The following is a 15,784-nucleotide window of genomic DNA, read 5'->3' on the forward strand; positions in this document are numbered from 1 at the left end:
AGCAGCACAGCTGAAAAACTTCAGGATGCAATACACACCACCCATACCTCAACATGCACATACATCTATGTCTCTCAACCATCTCGAGTTACAGCCTCTGCTTCTTCCTACCAGGTCTCCCACTTGAGCTTAGGATATGATTCTGCAAGACTGAGACATCCTTCACCTTATTCCAACCCCTTTCCTCAATTACTTTACACTGGCTTTGGCATCACTAGGGCTCTCCACAAGCCAGCTTAGTGGAATAAAATGGCAGAAAACAAACCCAGGAGAAAGATACCTCCCATTCTCAGTAGCAAAAAGCTCTAATGTGAGATCATCTGCACATAAAACAGTGGTCTCTTTTCATCACCAAAACAATTGCAATTTTTGATAAGTTAGATTTTTAAAAGCTAAATTGTTACCAACTCTTACTGGGTATAGAAGAGCCAGTTTATACCTAAAAAAAAAAAATCAAACAAAATGTGCACAAGAAAATTCCATGTGCTCATGGGTTTAAGTGAAAGAACAAATAAAATCCAAAACCACTCTGGAACAGTGTTGTGCGATCAGCAACAAATGATTCAGGAACAGGGAAGTACCCAAAAGTAACAGAGAGAAAATAAAAGACATGCTTATCCTGCATGTCAGATAAAAATCAAGATGGCAGCAAATGCTATCTGCTTTCTCAATTTCAGAACATTACAAACGTGGATTTAGGACCAGGATTAGGATTTTTGGGTCCCACTTACAAATGGAAGCTTCTGGACTCTGTCAAAAATAAGAATTACAGAATCAATTAGAATGCAATCCAATAATGTCACCAAATGCAAATAAGACTACTTTTTAAGCAGTATTTTCTTGATGTCTACCTGAATTGTTGCAGACTATTTTATATTATTTGCTGTCAGTGGCATTTTTGCAAATGTATTAGGTCACATTATGAGGAAAATACTTGATCTTCTAAAAATGAAACTAGATTAATCTCTGTTAAGATAAATCAATCAACATAATTTATAGAAGTTAGGGAGCTTCAACTTTCTCTTATGCAAAAGAAAACAATGCACACCTTCACTCAGAATAGGTTTAGCTCATTTTCTCAAAAGAACCACCAGGGTCTAAAGATCAGTAGCATAAGTTTTGGAGACACAACAAGGTTTACACATGAAACAAAGGAAATACACAAAAGGATGGACAGATAAGGAACAGCCTACAGAATTTAAATCATGCATTTTTAATTAAAAAAAACAGGCTATTCAACAAAAGAGCAAAAAACTGGTTTGCTTACAAAACCAAACAGCTTATAAAAGTCATTACTTTAAGATTTTATTAAGGACAGCGCACAACAGGATCCAAATAGCTGTGTAAACTGAAAAAGACATCCAAATACAAGGATATAATTTTAGTCAAGCCATAACACAGCTATAGCAGCTAAATAGTATTGTTAGGGCAATGCTGCTGGCTCCCTCCATTCCCCAGCTCAAGGGGAAGAGTGTCAGGACCTCAGATTGTGTATTTTTTTTTTTTCAACCAGTAATTTTTTTTTACCACAGGACTGAGTGAGTATAATTAAGAGGCCTGACACGACCACAAGTCAATTAAAAACAGTTTTCTAGCACAATTTTCACAGTACCTCTCAGTGTAATGGCTGAAACAAAATACATTTTAAATCTGCAATAAAAATATCTTAGTCAACATTCCCAGTGAGAAGTAAGAGATTGGGAAACTTTGCATAACGGCAAAGCCCACAGATACAAGTTTAGAAGATAAGACAGAGACAAAAAAAAAAAAAAAAAAAATCAAGTGACACTGTGAAGTCCTGTCATGGTTTAACCCCCAACAGCAACTAAGCACCATGCAGCTGCTTGCTCACTTCCCCCCCACCCAGTGGGATGGGGGAGAGAATGAGGGAAAAGAAAAAGTAAAACTTGTGGGTTGAGATAAAGACAGAAAGGAATAAAAGGAATAAAATATTAGTAATGATAATAATAAAATAACAATAATAAAAGAATTGGAATATACAAACAAGTGATGCACAATCCAATTGCTCACCACTCACCGACCAATGCCCAGTTAGTTCCTGAGCAGCGATCCGCCACCCCCAGTCAACTCCCCCCAGTTTACATACTGGGCATGATGTCACACAGTATGGAATACCCCTTTGGCCAGTTTGGGTCAGCTGTCCTGGCTGTGTCCCCTCCCAAATTCTTATGCTCCTCCAGCCTTCTTGCTGGCTGGGCATGAGAAGCTGAAAAAATCCTTGACTTAGGCTAAACACTACTTAGCAACAACTGAAAACATCAGTGTGTTATTGCCATTATTCTTCTACTAAATCCAAACCATAACACTCTGTCAGCCTCTAGAAAGAAAATTAACTCTATCCCAGCTGAAACCAGGACAAGTCCCTGGGTCCAGCACAACTGGCAGTGGCCTGAAATTAATAAACCATGTTGAATTTAATTTCTGTCTGTGCTATGCTAACCAGGCTCTCCAAGTTCTTGATGAGTTATTAGCTCAGACACCTGCATTTTAATCACAAGTAAAGAGAAGAGTAGGCTCTCAGACAACAGATTGCTCCCTCCCTGACACTCTGGCACATTCCGCAGTATGGCTCTGCAGGGTCCTGGCCAGGTGGTAGGCTACTGACTAGGCACCAACCTTAAATTCTTTTAGTCACTAGTTCATCCAACTGCTGTTCCTACAGATGCCATATAGTCCAATTATGAAGCCATTTAATACAGTCTTTTAGGCAAAGCGGTGTAGACTTAAAATACTATTAATACAGAATTTTAACTGAGAATTGAAATGTCACATTCTAGGCCAGTAAAATCAGTTTTGGAAATACTTTAATTTTGTCATAGTAAGAAAGTTCAAAAAGTAACAGTAGATGCTGCAGTTCTGTATTTTCCATTTGTCATATGTAGAAAAGCAAGTCTTTGTGGCTTTGAGCTCCTCTAAGATCAAGAGAGGGTAGCAGAGATATGAAGCAGTATTAGTTTTCTAAAAAGTCCGACAGGTTAACCCAACTTCTAACCCAACAGGTACACTATGAACAGCACTGGTACTTTACTTGAAAGCAGCTCCTCTGATGATTGTACTAATGCCTCACAGAGAGAGGTTTTTCATTAGCAGCTCCACTCATGACTTTCTTTTCCACCACCCCTCTGGGCACTCGTTACATGCACTCTGTGTGATGCTAGGAAAAAAAACAAGGTTCCAAGATTATGTTTTCTAATTTTGCAGAGTGAGAACATAGGTTCTTGCCCCAAGGAATCATTTAATACTGAGATTTTTTCAGTAGGGGAGGAAAAAAAAAACCCAACCAAAAAAAACCCAGAGACTATTCCTGAACAAGCCAGGAACACTACAGTGACTACCATTTTGTTTGGAGCCTGAGCATATAAAACAAGTCACTTTTCCAAATAATGTCAGAAAAATACTGACCTCCTGAACAAGAGCTGCAACACTGTTCACATGCCAATTAGTCACTCAGAGCAATCAAATGGCAATTCTGGTCACCGGGTTTAATCTTTAGTGCCAAATCAACCAACTGTGTTGGTGAGGCAATTCAAAGCAGGTGTATCTGATTTTCTGTGAGTCTTGACGGAGTTTCTAAAGTTTATCATGACTTTTTACCATCAGCTACTTAGGAAACAAACAAATTTTGGGATGTAGATTATCTATCGTCCATAATTTCTGTTTTGTCACTTCATTCAAACTGAATTATTACAACGCAATTTAGGGCAGGTTATACCTTAAATCCATTTGAAAACAGTCAATGCAGCAGCCATTAGTTATTGTCAGGGGAAACAACAGACTGATCACCCAGGAGCCCCAATACTTACAGTAACACATTCAATTTTCCAAGTCAAATCTACAATCTTTGCTTTAAAGCTGCAGAAATTTACAACTTTTGAAATCAAAGCAACCACTTAATCTTTCTGACATATCTGTTTACTAGAGACACTCTTAAATAAATCAGTTTTATCCCACTCAATTTAAAGAAAGCATTTGAGAGGAGCTGTAGTTCTCTGGTCCCCAGAGACTGCAAATCATCTCAGCAATGCAGGCAGAGAATTTTGTTCCAGCACTACCAAGGCTACAATGCCTGCAATAACAAAATTAATTTTTGCGAAGTAGAAATAATAGAGCAAAACTAGGAAGGTTTAGGTATCCCAGAGATGGTCAGACTTCATCCACCACTTCCAGGAGTTTTGGAACTTGAACCAAAAGCTTCACATGCCCTTTTCCAACTGACCAATCGGTTGGAAGATACTTATCTATCTGGGATGTATTTTCAACCTGATGCCAGCTGACATTTTACATTAGAAAACTATTTACTCAAGATTTATCTAGAAAAAAACATCCAACAGAATCAGCATGCATAACCTTTTTCTTCTTGATGAATTCTACTTTTATGAAAAGAGATATAACTATTTCCAGATATTTAGTCAACATTCACAGATGTAAAATATGCTGAGTTCCAGAAAAAAAATCACCTACCAAATTAAGTATTGAAATCAGAACCTATTATTTGAGGTCAACGAGATTTATGAATATCTTCGTGCTCCACTAACTCAAGTCATTCTAAGTATGCACCTATATTCTTTCAAGACCAGTTCTGGAATTCTCAATACAAACAAGGGGTATTTATTAGAGAACTTTAAGTTTTAACAAGCTAAACCCATGAACATACTTCTAAAGCTTTCTTATTCCTCTAAACTTTAGGCAGCCATTCAAATAGCTTCCATGCACAATATTTCAGTCTTACTTTGAGTAACAGGTCTTTACATTTTTTACCAATGTCTCCATTTTGCTTTTCGTTCTGCACACCCTGTGGTTGTATATATTAAACTAATCCAGTGCATTTCTGGATGGTTCTATACTGCAAGTCTGGAAACTAAAGCCAGAGCAAATTTTACCTACTACATACAAGTTTTCAGAAATATACCTACAAGAATATATTAATGCAATGATATATGAATCCTTGAGACCTGCAATGGTGTAATGGTCAGCAATAATATGCTTGATTGTTTATGGGTTTCTCAAAGTACAAGTCAGAAGTTAGACATGGAACTTGTTGCAAAGAGATCATAAAATAAGGCAAATCATTATTTCTCCTTGGGTTATTGTTTTCAAATAAAGAAGAAAATAAGACTGCATAAGAGGCTGAGCTGAAAGGACAGCAAGCTTAAATTAAAGATGTTGATAGACAAGCTCTAGCAAATCTTGTTGTAGCAGATTAAGTTACTATCCTCAGCTGTAGACTCTGCTCCCATCAGAAGTCACTGATCCCAAAATCAGAGTTGGCAGAAGGGAACATCTGCTGACACCTCAGCCACTTCAGTGCTAAGACTAGCATCTTCGTTTGGGTCAGATATTACACTATGAACTGTAATGACCGAGGAACAAGCACTTCTGCTAATTCTGCAAATGATGAACCACAGAGCAGAGGAGCTCAGCAGGGAAAGGTAAAAAACTGACATCACCCAATCTGGCAAGATTTCCAGAGCTATAGTTGCAATCTAAATTTCTTCTGAAGTAGCCAGAATCAGATGTGCCACTTGTCACAGATCCAAGAATAAAAAACACACTCTCACCAAGAAGCATCAGAAGCGCAATGTGAACAATTAGTAATGAAGTTTAACAGGCACTGATGAGTCAAGTTATGTACCTTAAAGGCTGAATACTCAATTTCTAAGTAGCTTTAAGAAATCAAGAACTGAAGTTTTGCATGGAATTTTAATTATCACATGAAGTCCCAGCTACAGAAGTTATAAGGAGCACTAACACACATAATACAAAAAGAACAGCATTAAATACCTTTCTAAGATTTGACAGGAGTGTGCACTTAAGAGGGAACACAAACTAGCCTACACTTACTATCCACCCACTTACGTATGCAGCTGCATTCATTAAATATTTGTATAGAAAAGACTTTAACAATATTGACAGAAGGAGAAACTGTACGAAGTTCTCACCAATAGAAGTCAGAAGTCACTGGCTTAGGGGACGAAGTATATATAAATTCAAGTTTGCAACTGAAGTTGTTAAATTTTAAAAAATCACATATGCAAATATTTAATACGTTACTACTACAGAAGTGCTATTTCAGATTTTATACAACCTATTAAGTAAAATTCTTGAAATTTGTACTGTGCAGTTATCACCCTAGTACTTTTTATTAGGAGTAAACACATACAACACTTTAACTTCATATAAGGTTTATAAATTGAGCCACCACTTGATCAGCCATGGAAACCACACTCGAGGCTTCAAAAAGAGCTTGTACATAATAAGCAGGCCTAACTGTTCACTTCTGCAGATTGTCCCCTCTGAGGTTTTTAGCTTATAAGATTCCTTTGCTTTTCCAAACAAGTATATCGTACAAATTCTGAGTTCAGCATCATGCAGATGCATTTATAAGAGGACCCTACGCAGCTTTGCACATTGTCCACTGATCAAAACTGAGCCATCAACACAGAATCCCAAATAAGACCAAATATGACATTTTTGTAGGGAGTTCAGAGTTATATTATTATATTGTTTACATTATTTTGTTAATCCCTTGCTGAGATTTTCCAGCTCTTCAGTTCCCCCTTTTTTAAAAACAAACCAACCAACCTCAAAAAACCCAGCTTTTTACACACTTGTAGGTCAGCGCATCACAGTATCTGGTTGAGATAATCTACCACATTTTTACAGAACAAATTTCAGTAAGGTGTAAAACATGGTTTCTGGCTGTTTAGGATAACAGCAGAGAAATGGCCTAATGAGTCAGACCAACAGTCCATCAAGCCCAGAACTCCCCATCTGACAGTGGCAACCAAACATGCTGTTTAGGGATAACTTGTGCATCCAGAAGTTCAGCTGTTGAAGGACATCAGATGGTACATCCCTGACTATTCAATTATGAACCATTAAATGTATCTGTCAATGGATCTGCTGTCTGGGAATCTGTATAACCCCTTTTTTGAACATGCTGGTATTGGTTGCCTCCACAAACTCCTATGGCAATAAATGCCAGTAATTCACCAGCCAGCATGTAAAGTACCAGCTTCTTTTATCTGGTTCAAAGCTACCATTTTAATCAACTGCATCCTGCACTTGTAAGATCCACAGCCTCCATGGCTTTTTTCTTTTTTTCCCTAAAATCTCCATCACATCCTGTCCAACTGAAGGCTTCCAAGTCTTTCTAGTGTCTTCTTGTAAGGCTCCATCCCTTGATTATTTTTGTTCCCCTTTTCTATCTTTTTTTTTTTAGTTCTGCTGTGTACTTCCTTTAAATGCAGAGACCTGAACTGTACACAAGAATGAAGACAGCAGGCTTTTGCATAGCTGCAATATGATGCATTCTGTCATCTTAATGCCTTTCCTGATACATTTAGCATTTTGTTGGCTTTCCAGATGTCGCTGACACTACATAAAGCACAGCAAACAGACGCTATGCTTAAAGATAACTTTCTTGACAGTTCTACAGAAACCAGGAGTCTGGTCCAATTTTATTACACTTTACAGACATCTAATCATCCCACCACACACTTGATAAAAATTATTTCGTGAGCTCCTGGCACCGAACTACTCTTACTTTGCACAGTACTAAATAATAGTTGTCATTATGTCCCATAAAAAGCAATATTCCTGCTTAACTTCACCCTTACTACAGAAAAATTTCCCACTGAAATAGAAGGGGTAACTTTGAATATATCAAAGCTATAATGAGAGGTAAAAGAACACAAGCACCAGAAGATCTAAAGGAGAACCAGGACAGTACTGCAAAATTAAAGAAATGCTATGTATAGGTACTGTTTTACAAGCCAATCCAACCTTAAGACACAAGGCAATAATATGAAGGGAAAGAGAAAGCAAAAGGTCGTAAGACTTAACAGTATAGGAATGGTGTGACCTAACACACAGAACCTTTGTTTCCTTCCCAGTATTGTCCATCTTCCCTATTTAGAGGGAGGAGACTGAGAAAGACTCATGTTTGAGGGTCTGCAGAAGGAAAGAATGCAAGAAAAAGAGCAACAGAAAAGTTGCCAAAAAAAGCAGCAGCAAAAACGTAATAAGTCCACGCTAAACCAGGAAAGATCTAAGGAAAAACAATATATCATGAGTATTTAAAATTGATCATATGACTAATTCCTAATAGCAACAAGCTTACTAGTCTAAACAAGACATTGATATCAAAAAAGAAATAGTTTAACCAAAAATTTCTTCATAAGCAATAAGCCAAAATAACGCTTAACTGCTGCTTCAAAACATCACATAATTAGATGCAGCATTCTCTTTTTAGTCAAGAAGAAATAACTCTTCATTGCACTTCACTTTGACCTCTCCTTAATTGAAAATTGGCAAAAGCTTAAAGAAAGTAAAATATTTCAAAATAACCAGTCTTGAATAGCTTTTCACCTGTTCTGTTAGCTGAAAACCATCCTAAGGATTTTTTTCTTTCAGGAGTAAGGACAAGTGACATTTACTTTTTGGATTCCTAGCTTTCCTTGGGATACACTTTCAGTCCTTAATCTTTACATCTTGCTTGATGAGCCAATGAAGAAAGAAGAAATTTAAGTAGGCTAAAAGGTAGAAAATTGTCTACCTGACTGTAGAATCCTCAGACTGCCACTTTCTTCCTCGTTCCACTGAAGCCAAGTAACTTGCCTCTTCAGAGTTCTAGCTAGCCCTCATCATATCAGCTTGAAGCAACATGCTTTGTCAGGAAGTGGTTGATGACAATAGTTAAAGTCTTGAGAGAAGACCACAACACACACTAGATGAATATTCTATGAACAGGCAAGAATTAAATTGATAATGCAGTAGAAAAAGTCCACAAATCTAACAAGAACTTAGGCTCAAACAGATTTTTATTGCTGTTCATACTCTTAAAAAAAATGAAGATATGAAACAGACTATTCCACTGGCCAAAACCAAACCCAATACTGCTGCTGGGCTCATAAGTCATTTCGTCAGTCAGCCCGACAAGACAATGCCGAGCTGATCAGCTTTTACCTCACTTTAAGACACTGTGCTAATTCCTCCCTGTAAGTAATTAGGTTACTAATTTAGAACACATCTTGATTACTGGAAGAAAATGAAATAGTAAGAGCTTGCATTATGTTGGTTTTAATTATCTTACAACAATCACCACCTTTAAATACGTCTATCCAGTTCCATTTCAACTCACTTTCCTTCCGTCCTGCGTTTGAGAACTTCTAATACCATTCAAACAAAATGTAAATGCCACTGCATAGTGGCACTAAGCAATTCCATCACCGCTTGATCCTAGAGGAACTGATTCTGCAGAAAGCACGTGATGTCCACTAATGCTATATTCTCCCACTAACACAGGACTAAGTTTGTCTGCTGACATCATATGCCCTTTCAGACATCGGGAAGAAGAGATTTGCTCTCTGAAAACAAGGATATACATACATAAGAAGTACAATCAATTTAATATAAACCAATAAAATTTAAACTCTCATCTGTTTGAAATCTCAATGCTTAACCTGAAAGCATGAGCTTTGCCTTCAGAGATGAAAGAACATTTAGAAAATAGGACATACCAGAGGAATTAGCAACACATTCTCTTAGCCAATACAAGACATGCAGTTAATTTCTATGGCACACAATGCAGTTATCTGTAACAGTTTCTCTACAAAAGCAACTTTAATTTTCTTAGCCAAGGTACACTGCATTAATCCACGATTAATCTATCTCAAGTTTCATTAACAGTAGCTGACAAGTCAATGGCAATTTGATAAAACAAGACAAACAAGGGCAACCACAAGTTTTCAACCACAACGCTGCAGGAACACTGCATGATCCAATATTAAGGTCAAGCCTTAGCTTTATGCACAGAGGTATCACATTCTAAAGAAAAAGTTGTCACGGTATCTGCTGTGCTGAAGAATATAACTCAGTACCACAACCACCATGCAGAAAAACATGCTTCCCTCCCTACAATTCACCTCTGCCACACTGAAGAACAGCTTCTAAATAAGTGATTAATAGAGAAGAATTACTGAAGCATACTACCTTTATTGACTTTAACTGTGAAGATCATCCCAGTTAAATGAACATTTGGGTTTACATTTGAATATTCAGATGAGAGCTGACTCTGCTGATCTCTCTGCCACCCAAACCAAGATCAAGATTTGGCTGCAGGGAAACAGACAGGTGATGGGAAACATCAAAAGTGAGGTAATTTCTCTCAATAGTGTTTTTACCAAGACATCATACCAGTTATATTTTACCTGCCTTCAGCCTTGAACAAGGTGAACTTTTTAAGCTTCATTACTCTTTCGTATACACCTCATTAAACGCAAGTCACTCCTATGCCATCACACTGCTAACAACAGCTCACACATCTATCACTGGCAATCTTTATAATATACTGTTGAAATGAGAAGTGAATCTTTTAGGCACTAGTATACATATACTCCTTTGATCTCACACATTTGTACTCAGAACTCCACTCAACACTACTGCTACCTAAACTAACACTTCTTTTCCAGCCTCTCCTTCCTGACTTCAAAAATATACACTTACCCTTGGAAACAGACTCGGAATGCATACAGCCACCTCCCAGTGCCACTGCCAGGTCAAAGAACAGCTGCTGAGGTTGCACTGGTACTTCCCGGTTATCAAAGGTTTTTAGTTTTGCTGAATTCAACTTTCTAGAGAGCTTGAAGATACCCCTGAAGAACTTCACACATGAAAATGAGACAAGTCACACTGACTATTCATATAACAGTTGATGTGCGTACAAAGGTATGTGCTTTAGATGCTAACATACTGACTACTGCCACACTTGAGTACTCCTAATACCTTTTGTAAAGGACCGCTTAACTGTCCCATCACTTTTAATATATCCTTACCAGAAGTCGTTCCTGGTTCTAAACTACTTTTTCTAAAGTATGACCTTCCAACAGCTTCCCCAGAAGATGAATCCTGATGCAAGACAAGGATGAAACTTATGGTTTAGTTTCTATCTTATTTTTCTTAAGAACTGTCTTTTTCCAGCATTTGTATTATATCATCTATTCTTTTGTTAGAACTTTGCAGGAGATGAGGAGTTTATTTTCTATGCTAAGTATAGCGAATTCAGATACTAAAGTTTATGATTAACAACCATGAACTGCACTGTCACGTGTATCAACTGTCAAGCCTTTTCTCTAATCCTAGGGAAGAAATTTAAAAAATGAAAGACTAGAGGTAAAATCAAATATTAAAAATGTTAACATAAATCACATTAACTATTTCTTACTCATTATTTTTCTTTAGTATACAATTATGGCCAACCAGAACAGATACATGATGCAATAGGCAAATCACTTAAGGAAACACAAGGCACTGAGGTGATCTTTATATAAACAGATAATAATTACAGGTATGTTGAAACAATTACATTTTTAAATGTAATTATTCAGCATCTTATAAGAAAGCAGAATTAGATCCACAAGAGAATCTAAATGCCATGTCACCTACTAGACTCCACAACCCACAGATAAGCAACCAAGCTTTGCTCTAGAATGAAAAGGGCACATTACAGGTGCTGTTCAAATATCTCATACTCAACATGAGTAGGAATTGGCCAAGTCAGCCAAGAATAAACATGAAGAGAAAGATCTGAGATTTAAGTCTCCAGAATTTCACACCATGCTAGGGGAAAAAAAAAAAAAAAAAATTCCCTTTCATCTGCTCTTTCAAAACTTTGCCTGTAACAAGGAGACCTGGGTTCATATCATCAATTTGTACTTGATGATGCTTCTTGCCAGCCAGTCCCTGGGCTACACACACCATTCACTCCCTTCCCAAGTGAATCCCACTCCACAAGAATGAACGTGGCTGGTGTCTGGAAGCACCTCACAGACAAACACCCAGTGTCCTGGCAGTTAAAGCATTCCCTTTGGGAACTGACAGATGGGGGTTTCAAGTTCCCCCAGACAGTAGGATTTGAACCCAAATCTCAACATACTGGGCAGGTACTCAGACCATTTACCCACCTGTAAAGAAATGCAACATCACATCCTTTTTCTGCCAAAAAAAGAAGTGTGCAAGATTAGGCCTTTCTGTGTTTCCTGCTTCACAGAATAAACGTATTCCTTGTACAATTGTGCATTACTAATGGTATCTGTTTGCTTTCTAATTTAACTGATGCAAGCTTTGAGTATTACAGCATTTTCTTCTTCCCACACATCTATGTATTAGCATGCAATTAGACACCCTTGCAGTATAAAACAAGTCTTTACCAATAGACATACAGAGTTTATCACCTCTGGTTAAAAAAAACCCAAACAAACCCCCAAACTTACTTTAAAATAGCCTGATATATAAACCACTTAGTTATGATTTCCTCTTTTTGTTTAGAGTTCTGCTTCATACTTTTGTCTGAACTATACTTAAAACATTTTGTCATATAGCTATATTGGGAGTGCAGGAAGGAGGATGTGTACATAAAATACTTCTTTTGCCAGAATAGTGGTATTGAAGAAAGCTCCAAAGTAGATAACTGTACTAGAAAAATCATTTTGCCAGCATATCTGATTTTAAACCACAGTATAAACTGTTTCCACTAAGTGAGTTTCCTATTGCAGACACAGCAGCATACCTTTTCAAATACAAAAATGCCTCTCTCTGCCCATTAATAAAAGGAAAACAATAGAACAGTATTTAATTAATATTTACAGAAAGTCTTGAGGTTTTCTGATGAATGACCAAAGCAGTAATTAGTGTTCCAAATACCGTAATGTCAAGCCTTTCTGCAATACTACCTGTCAGGCTGAGAAAGTACTTCAGAAAAAAGCCAGTTGCTAGAACATTTAAGAATTTTTAAACATGACATATGAATACAAATACAAATCCTGTTATCAAAGAAGTAGCAGAATGAAATTTTAGCTTTCAGCATTCTAAAAGTGTAACACTGTAAAAGGAATGCACTTAATCAAAAGTGTAAGCCAGAACAAAAAAATTGGTAGCTGAAACGGGTAGTTACAACTGTTAGCATCTGATGTTAAGATCCAGTCTTTGAGGAGACATCATAACAGAATTTGCATCTAAAAACGCCACAGTATTTTTAAAAGCCTGCAACTTCAAACTATAGCAAGAGATTTTAATTAAAAAGCAGCAAATGGAACTGTTATGAAAATATAATTATTTACTTGGGAAAATATATTGATGCATATGAACTTCAGACTACATTAAGTTTTCTGTGTCCATAACCCTTGGTATGAATGCTAACCTCTACATTGCATTTCTACTGCTTCTACATCACATATTGCTGTGGTAATGAAAGATACCTGACACCCCTCAATGGCCTGAGTAACTCCTGCAGATTCTTAAGTCAGCTAAATCAGTCTAGTGAAGGAATATTTTGATTTACATTTCTAAGTAAGTTCAGATCTTCTGGAAGGAAATTTAATAAAAACTAAGTAAAACTACCATCATCTAATTCTATATAGCAAAAGTCACCATCTACTGTCATTCCATACATTACAAAGCAACATGATACACAGAGAAGGATATAAAATCTGAAAGAACTACTTTGAAAAGAGTTAAGTGATCATGTATTAACATTTAACTCTGTATTACTTTATTAACAGTAATATTAATTAAATTTGACATTCTAGTACACTGGTTCACAAGTGCTGCAATATAAATATTTGATGCCTTGTTAAACCATCTACAATACTAACCATCAGTTAAGCTTTTAACATGCAAAAACTGAACTTTTTTTGATCACAGCACATTGGAAAATAATTCATAAGTGTATAAACCAGCCAGACTCTAAACTGTTGGACATTTAGATTCGTAATAACAAATCTAAGATGATTATAAGAAAAAAAGATGTATTGTGTGTGAAAATTCAGAGGACAGGTTAAAACCAAAAGATTGCAGGCTCAGATGCCTAATTAAAGACAACACAAAGATATCTTATTTTTGACAAACTCAGGAAAAACACCTCAATCCTCAAAAAAGACAGAGGTCCCTTTAAGGCACGGGCAGCTGTGCCTTGAAGCAGCAGACACTGAGAAAAAGACCACCACCAGTCACTTCTTCGAAGTCTGATTGCAGTCACTGATATATCATCACTTACCTAGAATACAAGTATTTCGTTCTAGTAAGTGAACTATGGAGCTAGTTCATGCCCAAATAATTCCATTGCAGAGGCTTTAAGAATTACCTTTTAAAAGAAAAAACCCTCACAGCAGTAGTTGGTATTTCAATATTCCTCATTATCTTCTTTTTCAGGGATCTGTCCCACGTGAGACATCCAAGAACATCATTATTTTAGACAGATTTTTTTTTTTAACATAAATGTTTTTCAAAAAGATCAAATACAAGTTAATTTAATTATCTTGTGCAGTCTGTCTCACCAAGCTCAAAGTCACCGTGTTGTTGCTTGCCTGCAGAGACTCTACCACAACACAGGCTCGGTCGCTCCGTTAGGAAAGCGCCAAACATTACCAACACAGCCCTTCCGAAAACGAAGTAGTTCCAAGGCAGTGTGCGCGTTAACTACTGCTAGCTACAAAACACACTGGAAGTCGCTCATATTCAACTTACTTTAACCTAGCCCCGCAAAGCTCCATGAATCAACACGAAGCGGTCTCTTTAGAGGCACCATTTCCAAACAGAGAACTGCCAGAAGCTGAGAAGCGCAGAGGGGGGAAGCCTCAAGTTTCTCCCCTCATTAAAACACAAACACCCACCCCCACTCCCCCATAATCACGCAGAGAAAGAGCACAGCCAAGGACGGGAGCCCTTTTCTTACAACTCCTGGGCCTAAGCTCGCCGCGCCTGCCAAGCAGGCAGCCCCGCGGGAGCGGCTCTGGAGAGGCCGGCCGGCCGGCCGCCCCCCGCCCCCCACGCTCCCGGCACCGGCGCCGGCTCCGGGCGCCCCGCGGCGCAGGCACCTGTAGCCGCAGCGGCCAGGGCCGCCCGGGCCGCCGCCCGGCGGGGCGCGGGGACCGACGCGGTCCCCCGAGGGCAGCCGCCGAGCCTGGCTCGGCTCCGCCGCCCCGTCTGGCGCCGGCCCGGCCGGACCCCCCCCCCGCCGCCCCAGGCCTGCGCGGGCGCCGTGGTCCGCGGGAGAGGCTCCCCGGTGAGCCGAGGCTGGCGGCTCCGCGGCAGTGACCTGTTGCTCGCACTGCCGGGCGCGGGAACGGGGACCGCGCTCACCGTCCTTCCCTCGCCGCCGCTGACACGCTCCGGCCCGGCCGCCGGCTGGAAGTCAGGGTCGCCCGCGCCCCGCGGCGTCCCCCCGCCGCGCCCGCGGAGCCACCCGGCCACAGCCCCCACAGAGCTGCGCAGCCGCCGCCAAGCCCGGCCCGGCCCCGCCCCCTCGCCCGCTCCCAGCGCCGGCCGCCAGGCCCGGCCCGGCCCCGCCCCGCCCCGCCTCGCCCGGCCGAGCCGCGCATGCGCGGAGCCCGCCGCCGGGGCCGCGCCGGCCGCCCGCCGGACTGGACGCGGGGCGGGGCGGGGCGAGCTGAGCCGCGCGCCCTCTGCCGGCCGGGTGGGGCGGGGCTGCCCCCCAACGGCCGCGGTCGTGGTCGCGGATGGCGGGCTGGGGTTTACCTCAGCTCTCGTTGAGAGGCTGGGGAGGACACAGAAGGCATGGCACTGCTGCTCCGTCTCCATCCTCCCGCGGTCTTGTCCCATCTCTCTACCACAGCTCTCTCTGTGCCCCGGAGAGGCACCACCGCGGGAGCCCCTGTGCCCGGAACGGAGCTGACTTGCCTGCTTGGGCTGCGGCCTGCTCTCTCCGCCTCTCCCACCTCCAGCTGCCTCCCCCTGCCCGCTCTTC

General features: G+C 40.0%; 1 protein-coding gene across 3 annotated transcripts in view; it reads right to left on the reverse strand.

Moving 5' to 3' along the window:
* The window catches only part of PALS1 (protein associated with LIN7 1, MAGUK p55 family member), a 60,255-nt gene extending 44,943 nt beyond the window's left edge, over positions 1 to 15,312 (reverse strand). For 2 of the 3 annotated variants that reach the window (XM_052782424.1, XM_052782425.1), the window contains exon 1: positions 15,160 to 15,312. The gene's annotated coding sequence lies outside the window, so the exon portion shown is untranslated. Of the gene's footprint in view, positions 1 to 8,578; positions 8,936 to 15,159 lie in introns of those variants that run through there. The other variant, XM_052782427.1, reaches the window with a different exon arrangement.
* Between the last annotated feature and the right edge of the window lie 472 nt (positions 15,313 to 15,784).

The sequence above is a fragment of the Harpia harpyja genome, chromosome 3 (genome assembly GCF_026419915.1).
Source record: "Harpia harpyja isolate bHarHar1 chromosome 3, bHarHar1 primary haplotype, whole genome shotgun sequence".
Classification (NCBI taxonomy): Eukaryota; Metazoa; Chordata; class Aves; order Accipitriformes; family Accipitridae; genus Harpia; species Harpia harpyja.